This window comes from Protopterus annectens, chromosome 8.part0, assembly GCF_019279795.1.
Source record: "Protopterus annectens isolate FY-2018-M chromosome 8.part0, PAN1.0, whole genome shotgun sequence".
Taxonomy (NCBI): Eukaryota; Metazoa; Chordata; order Ceratodontiformes; family Protopteridae; genus Protopterus; species Protopterus annectens.
Window position 1 is genome coordinate 77314235 of NC_056741.1, and position 22035 is coordinate 77336269.

The 22035-nt window shown below is 43.4% G+C and overlaps 1 protein-coding gene across 1 annotated transcript in view; it reads right to left on the bottom strand.

The window, feature by feature from the left end:
• The window catches only part of LOC122808144 (C-type lectin domain family 4 member M-like), a 273753-nt gene that overhangs the window by 172671 nt on the left and 79047 nt on the right, over nucleotides 1–22035 (bottom strand). The gene's annotated exons all lie outside the window — the stretch shown is intronic.

A 22035-nucleotide genomic window follows, 5' to 3' on the forward strand; every position in this document is an offset into this window, starting at 1 on the left:
AAAGCACAAAGCATCAGAGACTATCCATGTGCAACTAACAGTGGGTAAAACTGCCTTCCAGTTTATAGCCTGCTACAGACCACCCTCCCATTCCCAGGAACCCCACTCGGCCTTCCTGAGAACACTGGAAAATATGAAGGTCTCTCCAAACACAATTATATTGGGAGACTTCAACTACCCAAACATAGACTGGGAGCATTACTCTAGCTCCAACACCCTAGCCCAAAGGTTCCTAGAATTTATAAACTCAAATGCTATGGAACAACTTGTTACCACTCCCACAAGAGGAAAAAACATACTGGACCTGATCATCACCAACATGGGGACTCTATGCTCCAGACCAGAAGTGTATCCCTCACTGGTAAGATCAGACCATAAACTAATCTCACTGGATATTCACATCCCGACCCCACCCCCTGCCCAGAAAACCACAGTGAAAAACTTCTCTAAAGCAAATTTCACACTCCTCAAAACCGAGGTGGAATCCTTCAAAGCCCCCTGTGGAAAATATGGCCCAGACTGCAGAATCCTTTATAAACGCATTCTATGAACACCTTCAGGAATGCATGGATCATGCGATCCCAAATAAAACCAAGACCCAATCCTCCAAAGGCAGACGTCCTGTCTGGTGGACCCCAGCCATAAACAAACTATACAATAGAAGGAGGAAGCTACTAAATAATAGAGCAAAATCCCATAAAGGGAAGGCATCACTGATCAGTATTAGCAAAAACTACGGGCACTCATAAAATTGTCTAAGGCCAGCTTGAGAGAAAAATTGCACAGGACACTAAGGATAATCACAAGGCTTTCTTTAGTTATGTTAGGAACCTGGGTGGTAATTCCCAGATATGCTCAGAATTAGTCCAAAATGACAAAAAATACACTGAACCCACAGACATTGCCAACATCCTAGCTGACAGGTTCAGCGCAAACTTCTCCCCCCCTCCCCACCAAAAGGGCAAATATCTATCCCAGCAGAGTGCTGCCCCCCTGACATCTCAGATGCTCAGGTAAGAGCCGCCCTCTCCAAAGCAAAAAGCACAGCATCAATGGGACCAGACGGTGTCCCAGGCTGCGTCCTACATGAACTCCAAGAAGAGCTAAACCCAAACATAAAACTACTGTTCAATCTCAGCCTTACTACAGGATATGTGCCCAAAGAGTGACGTACAGCAACAGTGGTCCCTCTCCATAAAGGTGGTGCCTCAACGGATCCTGGAAACTATCGCCCCATAAGCCTGACTAGCTTGGTCTGCAAAGCTATGGAAAGGATCATCATGGACCTCATAAATAAAGATATTGGGGACCTATGGACACTGGATCCTACCCAGTTTGGCTTTGTTAAGGGCAGATCCTGCCTCTTAAACCTGGTTGATTTCTTTGAAACAGTCACCAAGGCCATTGACGAGGGGAAGGTGGTCCACACAGCCTACCTGGACCTCGCAAAAGCCTTCGATACAATACCCTACTTGGGCATTATAGATAAGCTCACCAGCTTAAATATAAACCCCTATGTCACTAGATGGATTGCAAACTGGCTCAAGGACAGAACCCACATGGTTAGAATTGCTGGAGCCATGTCAGACTCCAAACCAGTTACAAGTGGTGTCCCACAAGGCTCAGTCCTGGGACCTCTCTTGTTCGGTATATATTTTTTGGAGGTACAGGCCAACACGGAAGGACTGGGGCTGACCAAGTTTGCAGATGACTGCAAACTGGGTGCCATAATCGACTCTCCAGCCGACACAAGCATCCTCCAAAAGGGCCTCATAGAAAGAGACAACTGGTGCCAGAGCCATGGCCTCAAGCTAAATGCCAAAAAGTGTATAGTCATCCCCTTTGGCAAAAACAAAGTGCCCACAAATTACCACATAGGTGGTAATCCATTAAGTACTGAAGAAGTAATTAGGGACCTGGGGACCCAAGTTGATAGCAATCTCTCATTTGACAACCACGTAGCCAAAGTGGTTAGAAAAACATTTTATATAGCCAACCTAATCATGAAGGGATTCACATCTAGATCAGGGGAGGTCATCGTGCCTCTTTACTCATCCCTCATCAGGCCTATAATTGAGTACAATGCCCCTTTTGAGATGTACCTTACCAGACACCTGCAGCAACTGGAAAGACCCCAAAAGTACCTCACCAAGAGGATCAAAGGGCTCAAACAGATGCCATATGCTGCCCGGTTAAAGAAACTCCAGCTCTACTCAGTGGCATACCGCCTGTTCAGAGGCGATCTGTGCCTGATGTATAAAGCCAAGTCCAACCCGAAATTAATGGACATGCTGCACCTCAGAAAATCCAAATCCCATCGAGCTATGCGCTCGAGAGACTTGAACCTCAGCACTGAAATAAATAGAACATGCTGGAGGGACAGATTCATAACCCAGAGGCTCCCTTCACTCTGGAATAAAATCCCAGTCCAGGTTAGGCAGAGTCCCTCATTGACTCTCTTCAAGAGGAATCTTGATGAGTGGATGGGAGATCGTAGGTTTACCCCGGGTATCACTTCTGTGTCACTGTTAGACAGAGGCACAGTATACTAACCTCAAAAAAGGGCATAGCAAAATAAATTTAAAATGGGTGGTGAAAGCCAAACATATTCTGGCTAGGCTTATAAATGCCCTAGGGCAGATAGCCTAGTATGAACCTAGGAACCTATGAACCTATAACACTACACCATATGAGGTGTGAGACTTGCAAGTGTTTCAGTGAATATATCATGCATAATGGTCAACATTAGGTAATGATCTGTAGAATCATTAATGCTTTGCCGTATATATTATACACACACACACCCACACACACACACACACACATATATATATATATATATATATATATATATATATATATATATATATATATAGATCTACTATATTTGGTCGAAAATGATTTCAGGCAGCCCACTTCACTGAAACCTCATTTGACTGAAGCACATTTGGACGAATTACATTTGGTTGAAAATGGTATTTAGCCCCTGCCCCACTGCAGTGCGACCCTGGAGTGAGAATATTCAGTAAAGGGGGTGTGTGGGGAGCACATCCCCCCACATTGGGGGGTGTGGGTGGCACAGCCTCCCACATAATTGCAGTTTATGCACTATTATATACATGTGTATCCATTAAAAATACATTAAAACATATAAAATCAGTAAAAATTGATTGCAAAATGTGGGGGGCTATGCCCTTATACCCCCCAATGTGGGAGGATGTGCCCCCCACACCCCTAACTTCATATTCTCACTCTAGGGTCGCACTGCAGTGAGGCAGGGGCTAAATACCATTTTCGACCAAATGTAATTCGACCAAATGTGCTTTCAGTCAAATGGGGTTTCAGTGCAGTGGGCTGCCTGAAATCATTTTCGACCAAATGTAATTCGACTAAAAGCAGTAGACCCATATATATATATATATATATATATATATATATATATACGTACACATATACACACACATATATATGTGTGTATATAATATATATGGCAAAGCATTATTGATTCTTCAGATTGTTACCCTAATGTTAGTTGACCATTATGCATGATATATTCACTGAAACACTTGCAATTCCCACAGCTTGTATGGTGTAATGGTAGGTTCTCTGACTTAAGTATGCAGGGTCCTAGGTTTGAGTATGCAGGGTCCTAGGTCTGAAACTTGGCAGGGCTAATCAGTCGCAGTATGAAGCTGAAGTCATTGCAAGTGTTTCTTGTCCTGGGGGATGCTGACATTTGTGCAATCACTGAAAACTGGTTTGAAGCTATGGTGAGCACACTAACCTTGCCAGGTTAATCATCCTACCACACTTTCACACCCCAAAATGAAGTGCTACAAAGGGGTTTTAAACATTATCATACAGATACACATTTCCAGGCTGGTCAAACAATATGACACACAGGACATATACCAAGTGCAGTGAACTGTAAACAAAACACGTATTTAAATCATAGCTAGCTACAAACCTCAAAACATGACTCAGGCGCTCTATACAGCTATCTGGAATTACTCGACTCTGTCAAGATTCAAACATCTACCTTGACCTGGGTGACTTAAACTACCCAAAGTGTGTCCAACCTATTCTACCTGAACATGGAAGCACAGAGATGCCTCACTGTTGTCAATGCCACTGCACTGGAAAAGCTGGTCAACACCCCTACGACAGGTGGAAATATCCTGTACCTGGTCCTAACCAACATGAGTAGCCACTGTAGCACTCCTACAGTGTCATCCTCCTTGATAAGATCTGACCAGAAAGCCATCACAATTGAGGTCACCACCTCCCCTGCCACCCACTTGTTAGGGTCAAAGAAAAAACACTTTTCCATAACTGACTATAGATCTCCAAAGAGCATGTATAAGTAGCTTCACAGCCAGTGTCCTGTCAGTTGAAACTAGCAGTAATGTCCAACCCTACACCACAATATTATACGGGCACCTACATACCTGTATGGTCTCAGCAATACCTGACAGGAAAAAAATCATCTACCTCAAGGCAGAGTAAACATCTGTGGTGGACAGCAGCAATACACAAACTCCATAATAAATGGAAATATATGCTGTACAGGGCCAACAAGGAGCAACTGCCAAATTGGAAGTAATCTCACCTGTGTCTGAAGAAGAATATAAGATCACATGTGAATTACCCTAAGGCTAATTTTGAGTGCATATTGGACACATCCACCAAGGCCATTCACAAGGCCTTCTTCATATATGTCTGCAGTCTCAGTGCTCTGTAGTGGTGGTCAATAGCACCACATACATATATGCCATAAATATAGCCAACTTGCTGCTGACAGGTTAAGTGAGAACCTCACCCCTGTCCCCCCATCAGTTAACAATGACATGCACTGCACCTGCCCCCCTCCCCTAATCAGCAGGGGGCAGGTCCATAATGCCCTTTCAAGGGCAGCAAATGGGAGTCTCCATGGGGCCTGATAACAACCCTGGCTGCATCCTACATTAACCCAGGCATGAGCTGTTAGCCACATTACACAATGTAATCAACCAAAGCCAGGGCACCAGTGTCGTGTCATCTCATCTGCATGGAGGACAGCCACTGTTAGCCCTCTACACAAACATGGAGCATCCACTGACCTAGCTGATTATATGCACAGCAGCCTAACTAGCCTGATCTGCAAGGGCATGGAAGGTATTATCAAGGACCTGATGAACAGGGACACTGGCAACCTCAAAATGCTTGGGAGATCAGTCATGTTAAACCTGGTTGACATCTTTGAAGTGGCCCAGAAACGCATGTACGAGGGGAAGACAGTGCATAATGCCTAATGTCACCTAGACAGAGCCTCTGACAATAATCCCCAGTCAGCCATAATACTTATGCCTACACAGCTAGGCATCAAACTGTATGTTGCAAGATGAGTAGCTAACTGGCTCAATGATAGTACCCACTCAGTCAAAGTATTGGAAGCCACCTCTAGTAGTAGACCCTTAAGGAGTGGTGTACCCCAGGACCGATCTGAGGGCCCTCTACCATTTCAGATATACACTTCTGAGGTTCAAGAACAAACATGGTGGACTGTACATCCTGCCATGTTACGGCTCATGGCTGTCCAACATACCCTTGTGGAGGGCAGCCACATGACTTGACAGTGTGGATACAAACACTCACACATCTCTATCACAGACAGATCACCAACAGATACACACAGCACCTTTGCATGGCCGAGTTACACAACACCCCTCCAAAGACACACACACACACACACACACACACACACACACACACACACACACACACACACACACACACATGATGTCAACCGTATAGCCCATCCTAGGCCTCTGGCAAAACCACACCACACCCTGTGCATATCATGTTACCTGTGTCACATCCCTGTTATCCATACCATCGATACAGGGGCATGCTAATATGGATCTCATTCACAGGGTGACTATAGTATGGTGTAATGTAATGCTGTATAAGGTGCTGTCTGCTGGCAGATGTTATGGGTACACATCAAAGTGTATATACCTTTTTAGCCACAATGCATTATTGCTGTTAGTACTGCTGACTGAATGTAGTCTGACATGCTGTATTCTGTTTGTGCTCCAGGTGTCTGCATGTCTGCAGGCTGTGGGCCTGCTGACGTTACCAATGAGGAGTATGGCAGAGTGGAAATACAGTGACCTTTTAATAGGCAAGGTACAGCTGTATATGTACATGTGTACCAGGTGTGTATGCATGCAACAGTGTGTGAGGGGCAATTTGGTTGGACAGTGTGACTTTACACATATACCCCTTGACACAGCCAGCTAGCCTTCATACATGTCACCTGGGTGTTCTTTAGTACCACAGGCTCATACATACATAGGTTACTTGACTACTGGCACTAGGTCCCATACAAGCTTAGCCATGACATTAACCACTACGGAATAACCTATCAGCCCCTGTTGCCCCTGCCATTTCTTTCCCATAAACTCAACCTTGATGCAGTTGATGAGGATATGCATGGTACTGTGTATGACAGGTTTGTGGTATGTATTCTTAGATGAGATGAGCACAGCCCATACCTGCCCAGTCATACAAATCATAGTTCTAGACATATAACACAAATAACACAGAGGTAATATAGTGTTTCAGTTTCTGCCAGTAATATTCAAGTGAGTGACAACTGCGTGGGCTGTTAGGATTGCCAATGGTGGCTTCAGAGGCCCCAAACATGGTAGAGCCATCTCACACACACACACACACACACACACACACACACACACACACACACACACACACACACTGCTGCATGGGGACATGCATTGAGACACACATGCACAATAGTGTTGACACTTCTCAGGTCAGATGAGCTACCTATCTATTTATGTGCAATACAAAGTGATACAGCCATTGCGTGCACCACAATGCCTTTCTGTCAGAAACTGTGTAACTGTGCTTGCATCTGTATGGACTGACACTAGGCTGGCAATGGGGGAGTTCACAGGGTGGAAGAGGAAGACAAAATGATATAGCTATGACATACACACAGTAAAGACAGCCACAGGGGATGTACATATAGTAACACAAACACAGTTGGCAATAGACAGATTAGTAACCCTACATATCCACATTATGTACTATAGTGCTACATACACATGACATACCCCACATAGATTATATGCCTGGGACATAACTCATTACCTCTCACAACACATAATGTTGTGAATGCCTTCATGGATGGTGAGATAAACCACCAGAAATAGCAACTTGTGTCATCTATTGTTCCTAGAAACCTGGAAAAGTGATAGAGTAACAGACGCATCAGCATGATGTTTCAGTCAGGTACGATGTCTGATGCTGGCATGTCTGTCACTACACTAACTGTGACCTATTTGCTAATGACATCACATACATGCCCATTATTAGGGGACACAGACCGCATATAGGTTGCAAAAATCTGGATATTTTATATGCAGCTGTACAGATGACTGATATGGGCTGTACAGTTTAACATGGTACATTTGAGGCAGATGCCATTAACAGGCTATTTAAAGTAATTCCATCAAGAGGTGGTCAACAGGCCTTAAAATGGTATAACCTGCACCCATACAGCAGCCACAGAGGATATACTTCACACACACTACTACAGTTGTCAGTATTGAGATTAGAACCCCTACTTATCTGTACTGTATCTGTATTTCTTCTATAGCATTATACACTTATTCAACATGCCACACAGCTTACAGGGACGGGGTCTATATTAATTCACCGAAGGTTCAAAATTTCGAGTGTTCTGATATCGAACCCTATGACTCGAAAATTTAAAACATCGAACATACAGAACAGCCAATTTTTTCCTAGGGAAAAAATTTGCTGTTCCAAAACACATACACACAACACAAGCACACCAAAGAAACAGCAGTCCACACACATGCACCTAAACTCTTACACCTAATCCTACACTAAACTATACATACATCACTAACTATCCACTTACCATAACCCAAACCCTAACCCTAAGGTCCGTCACTATCGCAAAGTAACCTCACCCGTGCCCTAACCCTAACTCACCTACCCTGCCCTAACCCTCACGTCCACACAATCGCACATTTACCTGAACCCGACCCGTAACTTTCCACCACAGCGCTGAAAATACCAAAGCAACAGAAACGGACAACCAAATTCTTTCCCTTGGAAAAATTTGGTTTTCTGTTTCTTCAATATTTTCAGCATTAGCTGAAAATGGGTCGATATTAGAACACTCGAAATTTTGAACGTTCACTGTTCTAATATAGACCCCAGGGATGAAGAGTGTATATAGGTACTACTAAGGTGAATGACATCTGCAAGCCTTGTAAAGTAGGGCAATGAAAAATGTAGTGGATGGTACACACCTCAGAATAGTATAATCTACTCAAGATATTATTCACACACACACACACACACACACACACACACACACACACACACACACACACAGTTACCAGTATTGAGTTTAGAACCCCTCCTGATCTATTCATGTTGACTACTGTGTTATGCAGTTATCACATGCTCCACGGAGCTTACATGATCTCATTTTGTCAAAAGGTACTTCTAAGGTGAATGACACCAACAGCCCTTGTAAAGTATGGCAATGGGAAATGTACTCGGTGGGTAGGCCATCAAAATACTTTACCCTACAAACATACGCATTTGCCAGAACTGAGAGTTGAATCACTGCCTATTTAGTTATTTGTACTATAGTGTTACACAGTTATCACATGCGCCATAGGGCTTATAGGGCTAACAACTGGCCAAAGGTATTTCTAAGGTGAATGACATCAGCAGGACTGCTAAAGTAGGGCACTGTGAAGTGTACTGAGTGGGAATGGCCTAAAAGATTTCCACTTACACACACACACACACACACACACACACACACACACACACACACACACACACACACACACACACACATATACACCTGTCAGGACTGAGATTAAAACTCCTACTTATCTAGTTATTTCTACTATAGTGTTACACAGTTATCACATGCACCAGATAGCTTATAAGGCTGACAAGTGGCCAAAAGTACTTATAAGGTGGGAGGGAGGGTGGCCTAATGGTTAAGGTGTTTGCCTTACAAACGCAAGGTGCAGAGTTTGAGTCTCACAAGGGATAATTGGCTAGGCTTAAAAAGGCTCGCAAGGGCAGTTAGCTTAGTACTAATCTATGAACCTATGAACCTATGAATGACATCAGCAGGACTGCTAAAGTAGGGCACTGTGAAGTGTACTGGGTAGGAATGGCCTAAAAATCTTCCACTTACAAACAAGCACACACACACACACACACACACACACACACACACACACACACACACACACACACACACACACACACCTGCCAAGGCTGAGATAAGAACTCCTATCTATCCAGTTATTTCTACTACAGTATTACATATTTATCACATGCACCACATAGCTTATAGGGCTGACAAGTGGCTAAAGGTACTTCTAAGGTGAATGACATCAGCAGGGCTGCTAAAGTAGGGCACTGTGAAGTTTACTGGGTGGGAATGGCCTAAAAGTCTCCAACCTACTAACAAACACACACACATCATGACTGAGATTGGAAACCTTACCTATCTAGTCATTTCTACTATAGTGTTACACAGTTATCACACGTGCCACAGAGTTTATAAAGCTGACAAGCGGCCAAAGGTACTTCTAAGGTGTATGACATCAGCAGATCTTACAAAGTAGGACAATGGGAAGTGTACTGGGTAAGAAAGACCTCTTAATACTTAAACCTACAGAAACACACACACACACACACAAAGGCAAGTGATGTGATATTATAACCTCCACGTCAGTACAATCACACAATGGATCTCACCTTCATGCTGGCTATCCCTGTGTATGTCTCACTCTCTGTGTGTGTCTACCTGTGTCTTTTTCTCTATCACTGTCTCTCTCTCTTCCCCATGTCTATGTGTGCATGCTTGACATATTATTATTGCCCATATATATGTCTGTGTATCACATGCAAGAGATGCAGATATATCACATATGGGCCACCAACAGCTAGCTGAGGATAATCCTGTCTGATGTGTGTGTGTAGGGACAGTTAAGGTGTACATAGCTGTCTGTGTGCAAATACGTTTATGCCCAATAGAGTTATATAGTCCAATGTAGGTTCCAATATGACCTGTGATTCTCTAAGTGTAGTAGCATGCCCAGTGTGACCTTCTATAGTGAGAGTGGGACTCCATTCCAGAGATAGTTGTACTCTGGTCCAGGGTTTTGTGTGCTACAACCATACCTCTCAAAAGTAAACAGGACTTTCCTAGATGTACTGGATTTGTTTAGCAGACATTTTCTGACATATCTGCAGTCTGACACTGGGATGTATTGTGTCATTACCTACTGACAGACATCCTCAGATCATCACAGTGCTTTACCAGAGAAATACAAAATGCATTATTCACAGACCAATATTATGAGCCCGACTATATACATTCTTGCCCAAAACGGCCAGTTGAGAGGTGTGGCTGCAGCAGGTTGACTGATGAAGCTGTGTAGACAGTCCTGCTACTTAGTGATATACTGGCTTGGGATATCCTGCTTGTGTGGTATTCTTTATAACTGAAAAGTCATATCCTGGTGTGGCCATACCTCTCAACTGCACATTTTTTGGAGATTGTCCAGGTGTTTGTCTAAAAGTTTTGTCCAGTCTACATAAACTTGTGTTTTTATGGCAAGTTAGTTGCATATAATTGAAGACTGACATTACAAATAATGACAGACATTAGTGTTTCAGACTTCATAACCTTCAGACAATCCCTGTTAATGCAAAACCCATTATTCTACCAACTTTCTCAGTATGTAAGGGCAATATTTAAAACACGTGCCTATCATTGGGCCTTTGTCCCACTTTTATTTATGACCTTGTCCAGATGTCTTGCTGTCAGAGGTTGTGAGGTATGGGTGTGGGTACAGAGTGCATTCTACTGTGCAAAAATGTCCATTATTGTCCATTATATGTGTAGTTAGTATATTTCACATAGCACAGTGACTTCCAGGTATATCAGTGGTAGAGCACTACAGAATAATGTGGTGAACCACTGACAGACAGTTGTTTATAGGTCAATAGGTTGCTATGACGGTAGTAGGGTACTGGCTCTGATGCCCTTATAACCCACACAGGCAAGAGTGTAGCCCATGTTATGACATGTCAGCATACACAGCCCCTGTCCATCAGGGACAGAGGTGGAATCACAGGACTATATTTTGTTTTCCCCATGCACTTATACAGGGAGCATATCACTAGGGGTATTGAGGGACTTGGCTTGCTGTTGACAGGGAGTGTATTCTACAGATGGGGGAGTGTGTGGTACACATATCTGTCATACCGACAAGCCATACCATACTGATATCACAGCCCAGGTTGATAGAGTGGACCTTGAGTTCCAGATGTGCAACAGTCCCATCAAGGCAGGGTCTGGATTGCTTTGTATGCCAGACAGGGGTCACCTCAGCAGAGTCTGTATGGAATGGGGTAGAGGGACAGTGCTGTTAGCCTATCTGCGTAGGGTAGGTATTTGGGGTTTGGGGTAAGGCCTTAGTGTTTGCAAGACCTTGGTGTGTGGAGTCTACATGGCCTGTGGTGTGTAGGTTTGTGGAGTTCTCATGTAATTTTGTCTCTGAGGTGTCCATTGTGTGGGGTTTATTTTGTTGTGGACCTCCACTTACATGGGTGTGTGTTGTGTATTTGCAGGTAATATTTACTGACTCCATACACTGCATGACATCTATGTTACTGCACAATTTGTTCTGGTGCACATATTCTCCATTTGTCTGGCCAGTGGTTCCCCTTCTCCTTACGTGTGTCTCTTTGTCCTTCTGTAGTCCAGTCACAGGCTTTGGTCACATTGGCTGCTATATATTTGTAATTCTGATATGAGATGGGTACATGCTGTTACATCACACATGGGGTTGTGGACTTCACACCTCTGAGTGTACCTATTTAGCAGGTTGTCCATCATTGCACCACTCCATTTGCTGTGGTCCTTAAGATGGTTTGTGTTGCTATATGTTATTATGAGGCTACATGTGGCCCTAGCTGTCATACCGTCACAGACTGACATCTGGACAGGTCCAAGTATGACAGTCAGACAAAGGGCCACACATGGGGACAGGGTGTTAATAATGTTCTGCTAAACATAGACAGCTGGGAGACTGGTTTGGTAACTGCTTGTTTGCTCTTATGGGTATGACGTCTGCTTCCCCACTGTCTGCCATTGCTGTTTTGATATGACCTTTTCTTGTTTTCCAAATAGTTGGAAGGCAAATTAAATGTTAGGATGAGCAGAACAGATATACAAGGCATACCTGTGCTCCTTCTGTGACAACCTGCATGATTCCAGGGATATGGCTGTTGGCCAGTGACATGTTGTCAGTGCTGACACAGAAAGGTGGCAGCCTTTTATAAAGTGGCAGTACACTGACCTTCAGGTACCTGCTATCCTACTAGGCACCATACCTCTCAACTTCTGAGAGCCAGACATCTGGACAAAGCCATAAGTAATTGGGAGACAGAGGCCTAAATTTATGGACCATTTTTACGTATTGGCCTTACAAACCTAGAAAGGTGATTCCATGTTTCTATAGGGTATGAAGTCTGACACTACAATCTGTTATTATTTTCTGACCTTAGTCTTACATGATTTGCCAATGAATTGCCAGACAACCACTATTTCATGATATACAGACCGCAAATATGTTGCAAACCTCTGGACATTCTGCAATAGGCTGGTACAGTTAAGAGGTATGGTAGGCACTGTGTAGGTTACTCCAAGCTGTGTACTGTCCATATGTGTGGCTCCCTGTCCATGACCTGTCCAGCTTTCCTGCAATAACATATATTGACATCTGGACAGTGTGTACAACTACTACCGTAGGTGTTGCTTACATGCAGAATAGTTGGCATTGCAGTTCTTGGAACATGGCCCTGACAACCACAGTACTGTACCTAGGTCACTACTACACAACAGCTGGGAGTAAGTGCTGGCTACATCCTGACAATATATCCCATACATATACATAGATCATTGACCCCTGCATATTGTGGACATGCAACAAGTTATCATGTTGATTGGGACAGCCCTGGCAATGTGTGCTCTGCTGCTATTTCCCTACAAACATGCATGTTACTGGATTTCTATGGGAATATGGGTGTGGGGGGGGGCACACCGGTCAACTGTACACATTTGCACAGACTGTGCTGATATTTGCTTTACATTTTGGTCCCATTTAGCATAGTATTGTGCCCTGTCTTGGAGACTAGAGGCATATCACTAAAGACCACAGGCCAGATTGTAATGGCATACATTTGTGTTTCAGACTTTTTAGCCTTCAGAGCCTTACTGCAACTGCAAGACCTGCTGTGCTATCACTGTGTAAGTCTGTCAGGGGGTATTTCATCATTGTCACCATTTGTGGGCCTTTGCCAGACATTTCTTTATGGTTTTCTATGGCTGACTTGCTGGGTGATGCTGAGGGGTGAGTATGGGACCCCCACACTGACATCCATGCCTGTGACTTATGACCCACCAGGTAGTTGGCCCCCCACATATACTGCAATATGATTTGTCACCTTAGGTACTACTGCATAGTGTGGGGAAGCCAGTATTGGATAAACATTTCCTTGTGTCCCACATAGCTGTAAGTTGTCTGCTGCTAACCCAGTAGGCCACCTCATTCCCTTGCATGCATGCAGAGATACCATAGATATGCTACCAGAACATACCACTCCATTCATTTATTGTTAAGACTGAATTACCTTGTGCCTGCAGCAGTTGTGAGGACAGTGCTTGAGGGGTGCCTATGTCAGAGGCACACAGCACACTGCCTATACATGGCACGGTACAGGTAGTGTGATGTGTGTGGCATCCAATTTACTGGGTGTGCGAGTTGGAGAGAGGTGTCAGTCCCTGGGTCCCTACAGTGTAAGTGTGTGTGCTATGCATTGTCTTTTTGCCAAGGCCATGGCATACTGGGCATGCCTCCATCTGCCTACAGGAGATGGCTCAGGGGGTTCCTCCTCCAAGTCCCTCTGTGCCTGTGGGGAGCTTGGCAATGGTGGGGGGCTGTGTGGCCCTTCACTGTGCTGTTCCTGCTGGATCATATTGTGTAGCATGGCACATACTATGAACATGTGTGTACATGTGGCTGGAAAGTACTGCAGGGCTCCACCAGATACATCAAGGCAGCGGAACCGTGACTTGATCATCCCAAACACATGCTGTATAATGATCCTGGTTTGTGTGTGTGCCTCATTATGGCATTCTTGAGTGGGTGTGTGTGCATTTCTGATGGGAGTCATCATCCACGGCTACAGTGCATAGCCAGCATCCCCCACCAGATGGCCATATGGGATGTCCCCCATAGCAAATTCCTGGTACAGCCATGAGGAATGCCAGATGTGGGTGTCGTGATAGCTTCCAGGGCTGCCAGCACACACATTCATGATAATGCCCTGGGCATTGCACATGACCAGGCTGTTGATGGAGTGAAAGCCCTTGTGGTATAAGTAGACCCTACCCATTTCACCAGGTGGTGTTTTGATGTGGATGTGTGTGCAGTCCATGGCAGCCATTACCTCTGGGTAGTTTGCTGCATGGTGGAAGAGGCGTATATTGCTGGTCCACTCCTCATGGGTGCTGGGGAAGTAAATGTGCTCAACCGGCATGTGGTAGCATGGCATCCAGGAACTGGTGGAGTACCCTGGATGCAGATGCCTGTGAGACCCCATGATGTCCCCAGTTGGTCTTTGGAAAGTACCTCTAGCTAGTATTCTTAAGGCTACACATACCTTGATATCCACTAGGATGGGCTCCCCTCTGTTGGCTCTGGGTCTGAGGTGAGGCTGGCACAGCTTGATGAGTTGCTGAAGTATGTCCCTGTCTACCCTGTAGTGCTCTACTTTCTCCAGATCATGTAGGTCCTGGTAGGTTACCCTGGGTCTGAACACTCTTCTCCTTCTCCTCCTCAGTCTTGGCCAGTTGTCAGCATTATCCTCCTCATCATCTTCAGCCACTAGCACATATTGATGTATCAAAGCGACAGCAGCCCCTAGCATTTTTCAGTTAAAATTCCCAGGTTTACTCCAATGGTGCAGAGTTTGTGGGAAAAAACAGACTGAAGGGTATTTGCTTACTTTATACTGGTGTGCTGCAGATGCTGCCTGTGTGATTGGCTGAGTATGATACATTCCAGCTGCCAGATATATCAATGATGACTTTGAATTGGCCACTGTGAGTGGCAGGGGCATTAGTGGTAATTTGTGCTTGATTGCCTTTATTTTGCGGTTTCCCTTTTTTCCTTTCTTTTTGCAACATTTCCTCCCCTTTTAAGCCCAGCAGCCACCTGCCAGCTATATTACTGAGGGGTTTGAATGGCCCATTGTGAGTTGCAGAGTCCGTATTAGTGATTTGTACTACATTTCCTTTATTCTGCTATTTCCTTTTTTTTTCTATTTCCGTTCTGTTTAAGCCCAGCGGTGTGCCACACAAACCATTTTAGCTAGGGTAAACAGTGCTGAGCTGTAAAGGCCCTCCCCTAGACGTGAACATGCTTAATGTTTCTTAACTCAGCTAAGCACAGCTAAGCAGCGTCAGACACACCCCCTTGCTTAGCTGTGCTTAGCTGAGGGCAAACAGGAGCTGTGGAGCTCCAATGTGCTTACACCAAGCATGACACACCCCCTTTTCATGTCAGCTGCTTCTCCTGCTTACACCACTGCCTTATAGCTCCTACATGGTTAGGTGCAGCCAGACAATGGTCTCCTTTTTTTTGATTCAGTAAATTTTGCTCATTTGCATACCCCACTGCCTTAGTCCCTAGTTACACCACTACACCAGAGCCTTTCCCCTTAGCAACCTCTGCTACCTGCTATTGTTTTCATTCTGCATGCTACCCATTATAATGGCAAAATGCAGATTTCACTTAAAAATGTCTTTTCACATTTTTTTTTCTGCACAATCTCATTTGCACGCCACTGCTCTATGCTTAAACAGCCGAAATCGGCCAAAAAATGTATTTTTATAATTTTGTAACTCTTTTCTTTGCCAATGGCCATATTTTTGGCCATTGGCATGCCTAAGGATTAGAATACATGCTTTACTTTGAGCTATCATGCCCCCATCTTGATTTTTGCAGTAATATACATTGTCAGTAACCAAATACATTTCTGCAACGGACACTGTTCGGGCACGAATACCTGCCTGTTTACTGAATCTCTAATTGACGTCATTTGCATGGTTTACACCAGAAAATGAGGTAATTAGCATAATTCAGTGGAGTCTGTGTCAGAATAGTGCTAGGAGACTCATGCACACCCCAAGCATTGTTTACTAGATCACACGGTGCCCATATTCCATGCAGCAGCAGCTGCACTATTCTGGCACAGAGATTTTGCATTAATGAATCCTGGTATTACAGTATTTCCAGCATAGTAGATTATAAATGGACATTAACAATGCATTGTGTTTCCTACCTTGCCATTTCACACTTTGTCCCCTTCAAAAAAGTAGGTCTTGCAGTAATGAAACTGGAGTATAAATGATTAATTTCTCGACTGCAAGGCATTATAGATTAACAGTTTTACTGTTGTGTTACACATGCACCTTTCCTTTTCAAATACTGGCTGTTATTAATAGGTAAGCCACTTTAAGGAGGACAGCCTCAAACAATGAATGGATGCCATAAGGAGGTGGTCATTGGAAATACACAAAAAAGAGCTACAGGTTTGAACTCAAAAAAAAAAAAAAAAACAGCAGCCAGAAACACAATGATGCAGACATAGCTTGTAAATATCCACTTAAAACAAGTATCAGCAAGAAATGTTCAGACATAAATAAAATGGACAGTATAATTTCTTCTATTAAAGAGAGAGTTCACCTAACTATTTAACACAAAAATAGTTGGAATGGTTAAACTTTTCATCTGTCTGCGAGATGTTTGAAGATAACAGTGACTGTACCTTTGTTTGCTTACCATACATTTTTGAAAAAAACTAAATAATCCTAATCGTTAATGAAACCGGAAGAAAATTAATGTGCTGTGATATCTGTATTAACTCACTTCAGTTTCACTGCTACATAGAACAATGTTTTAGGATCCCACAATATTATGAAGAGCAGCCAGCAGTTTCTAGCATACACACAGCAGATCTGGAGGCAGTCAGTATTGTATACAATGAAGATGGATTTCTCAGCTGAAGAAAAGTGAAAAGGAATCCAGCTAGCAAAGAAACTCTCAGTCTGTAGTGTTCTAATAGACTGTAGTCAAAATCACAAAGAAGCAAGGGGACTATGTTGTGGCAAGTGCAGAACTATTTAGGGAAAACTTAAAGCAATCCATGGATATGGCTGTGGCCAATCAAAAACAGACTGTTCCAGACTTCCAAGTCTATCTACATTTCACTCGCTTTCTTTCCCCTCACCTTACACCACAAGAAATTAGGTCATTTACATTGGTAAACAGTCTCCTCCTTCCAAGCAGCACACACTGACTGTAAATAGGTTAAAAGGCTTTATTTCCCCCGTTAAGAAACAAAAGAAGTGTTAATTAAACTTCTGGGCAGTGATAGTTTCATCAGCCATTTAGTACTTCTCGTTATTTTAAAACAAGTTACCTTGACAGGAGCAGGTCAACAAGATAAAACTTTAAGACTTTTTTTCAGATTTATGTTTATTGCATTTACTACCCCTTTGGCTAACTACATGTAAATTATAGTATACACAGTATATGCTTCCTATGTCCCTGTACTCAGCCCTGCCTAAGCATATCTCTCTTAGCTTTCCCCAAGTACCCTGCCCTCTGCCCATCTGTAAATAAAAAAAAAAAAAAAAAATCGAGATTTAAAGGGGCCACTCGGGAATTCGTTGCACCCCACTATTTTGCCCTCAAAACCAGGAAATACTGAGGAATTCAGTACAGTTGAGCAGTATGAAGGTGGATGATTTGTACAGAAATGACTTTAACATGTGATAGCAGAGACTTATGTGACTATGTGTCGCCTTTCAAGTAGTAGGCCTTAGGCATCAAAGATTTACACAGTCATACTTCTCAAAAGTAGTGATAGTCACCAAATGTCTTCAGCTTAGCATCATACGTTTCTAAAAAAAAATCATTAGAGAAAAGTTAGAAAGTAATGAAACACATTTCAGTTTCAGACTTCACAACCCAAAAAAGATCAATAACAACACTCATGCAAAAAAGTTTGATTCTATCAACTGCCTAACTTTCCAAGACCAAAATATGTCAAAGGTACAATTAGCAAAACAACATCACAAACTCAGATATACTAAGCACTAAGTTAGCTATGTACCCTGAGCATGAGACACAAATGTTATGTATCACTGAAAGCAAAATATAGAAAACAAGGATATAGCACAGTTATCATCACTTGCACAGGGTGGTGTGGGGGGCTAGGCTGACACAAAAGGTTTGTGGGTGTGTGTTACAAAGAAAGAGAAGCAGGCGGATGTTCGGAAAAAATAACCAATGGCCAGTGACACAAAATGAGCTTTAAGCTTCACATACGAACAATGTAACTGTGGTGTGTGGGTCTGTATGGGTCCTCCAGGGGGAAAAAAGTGTGTGAATGTCTGCAAGAACACAGCCAATCTCTGTGCTAAGTCTAAGTCTTGGTATGTCAGAGGGGTGTGAGCTGTGCATGGTAGAGGTGACAATTCATTGTTGTCATACCCGACTACAAGAAATGGCTCTGAGAGGAGTTACACTGGCACATCAACGCCCATGGTCAGATGCACTGCTGCCACCTGAATGCCACTGATGTCTGCTGCATAAGCTCCCCTCACCAGGACACCCAGGACCATGACTCTATGCCCTGCCACATCTAGGTGTGGACATCTCAACCACTGACAGAGTAGTGGATATTGTGCCACTATGGGAGCATGATTGGGCATAGCCATGTTGGCTAACAGCGGATGATGTGGCTGACCTACACCTACAAGGATGCCATCCCCCACCCAGCAGACATTCCATCACAGATAACACCCGTTCCAACGTGTCATTCATCCAATCCATTGAATCAGCAACACAGTGGAGGCAGTCATGCATGTCAGCCTTTATCACAGCCACAACCCTAAGTATTTCTCTGGGAAACCTATGGGAATGTGACTGTGCCTCCATGATGGCCCTAAATATATGTCGAGCGGCATGGAAGGACACACTTGGATCAGGGAAGGATAGACAGCAGGCCTCCTCCGATCACTACTAACCACCTGCATGGAACCTCACCCACACTTTGGATATGGCCAGAGTCAACAGGCACTGAAGCCACAGTAATCACACTTCCCTAATCAAGTGTCTTACCATCCACCTGTCCAATATCTGAGGGGTCACTGGAATGGGTTGGCATAGGCCTACTGATTGTGTGTGATGGAATTTCATGGGATGGCTGAATGTCAACCTTAGTTGACTGTGTCTTGGTTTGGCCACCATCACAATCAGAGTCTACCGATACTCTGACATCAAGTGGTAAGAGTCCTGCACTTCCACTGTCAGGTTCACCTGTGATAATAAGCAACAAACACAGGAAATAAATTAATACAGTAGCTACACTACTACAGTCAAATGTATGCTAACAAACTAACAGTGGTGCCAGTACTACAGACAGTACAGCAATACACCCAATGGTCCTGACACCCACATCACACATATGGATAAAATTATACATTTCTTTGAACTGCTCATCACCACTGACAAAGAAGATACCATGTGCAGTTGATGCTATGCTTCCCATGGATGATGGTCCTGGAAGAAGTTAAGCAAAATGTAAGGACACCACCATCACAATTAACAATATCATAGGGGATTAAAACTTTTTGCCCTTTATATGTCCATTAACGATACTTTTAACAAGAACTTGGATGACAAGTCCAACCTAAACCCATATGTAATCAACCAGAATGTGTTGTTAACTGTAGGAATTTACAGCTCTCTCCGCCCAAACAAATTTATTGTTAGACAGAACTTACATATTGCTGTCAATATTTTACAATACAAAAGTATTTAACAATTGGGACACATAAGCCTACCTGGAAGCTCCTCCTGGGACATGCTTTCTCTTCCTGAAACAATAGCACCAATGCCAATGACATGCTGTTCTGTACTTTACTGGGAGTTGTCTGGATCCCTGACAGTGGATAGAACTTTTCATTTGCTGTTAGTGGTGGCTCTGTAGCACCCCCCCATACCCATCCTATCATGGGCCACTGCAGCTGCTCTGCTCCATGCAAATGAAATGATATCATTGGCCCTATGGTGCACCTGATCATATGACCTGCTGTGGCTACCTACTGCATTCACATCAGCAACTATCTGCTGCCAAATCTGCATTCTGCCTGACATATCTCCAAATCACCTCTCAAGCAGAAAGGCAGCATGTCACCTAAAAGCTTCCACAATGACCTGATTTTCAGGGTCATTGAAAGGTGATTTTCAGGGATTGAGACCCCTGGGTACCATAGTCCTAGGTGACCTAAAACACAACAGAAGGATAATACACATAAGTATTACATAACTAAAAGTCCAGTTTCCAGATAATATATAAAAATAGCATTTCACTATTACCCACTGGAAGAAACATAAAACAGTCAAGATATTGAAATATATAAAAAAAAAGAATTGTGTGGTTGTAACATATTACATTCACATACAAAGCAAGGCTGGATGTAAAACAAGGAGAGTAACAATAGCAGCATATTCTTGTTTGTGCCAAAACAGAAATGCAACTTTGTACCTCAACCCCAAAAGAAAAGGCAAATGACACATTGAGTGAGTAATAGTCAATGCCCTGATGGAGATGGACTTGAAAGGTAATGGTTTTTGTTTTGTGGATGTTTTGAGTGCTGGAGAGGCTATAGGGTAGTAGGTAATTTTATTCAATGGTCATTAAGGCTCATTACAGTTGGGGCAGTGGTGATTTCTTGTAGATGTAGGACATGTTTATTTGGCCAGTTTGAGTAGGTTACTTTGGTAGGGTTAATAGTTGATGCAGTTTAATTTCTACATGCCGGATGGGGTTGGCATGCTACTAATCTTGTGTTGACCAGGTGGCATAGGGCATTTTTATTTTGGTATAATCTGGTTTTGACCTGTGGTATAGGGCAATTTCAGTTTGGTATATTGTTGGTGGCATTCAAAGGTATTGATAGAGTAAAGAGGGGTCAGACTGCTAAAGCCATCGTGGGGTTTAGATGCCTTACTGTTGATATGGGTAGTTGGTGTTGGCAAGGCCGTTGTTAAATGGCATTTTGAAGTTTTTCAGGTTCTACATGTCATTGGGCAAGTAAAAGGAATTGGTTGGGAAGGGTGATATGCAATTGCTTTAATTTGATGGTTGGGGTTGAGTATTCTTGCTCCAGTGGCATGTGATGCTTTGGTAAGCATTAGGTAATTGTCAGGGGCTGGTAATGTCCTGGTAATTATTATACACTAAATGATGTTTGGCCTTATCTCCTAAGGGTGGCTAGCTGATGGAAGTTGGTGGTGAGGGGGAACAGCCTGGGGAGGCTGGTGGCAGAGAAGAGGGACAGGCTTGCCCTCTTCTGTTCCCCCTCTGGTGTTTGGTGGTGCATTTCAAGGAGTTTTGTTGAATAGATAAGCAAGCGGAGGTAAGGACGCTGCTTATTTGGTTTGAAGGTAATTCAGTGAATGGTTTATGAAACTTCATAAGTAAAGTAAGTGAGCAAAGGTATGGATGCTGCTTACTGGGTCGGATGAGCAGGTACGCTGTCCTGATTAACATTACAAGGATGTTTATGCTGTGTTTAGAATTGACAACACTATGTCCAGTTGTATTTAACAAATTTTGGTAATCAAAGTTATGTTATGGAAGTTTTAATAAAGGTCGTCAAATGTCATTCGGTGTGTTGTGTTTATTGAAGGGGACCGGGACAACACTAACATAAAATGATACATATGTTGGGTGTGTCCTAAGAATGTTATCCTTCAACTTCTGTAATGTTGCATGAGCTCCACTGAGATGAAAAGGTAACACTTCATACTG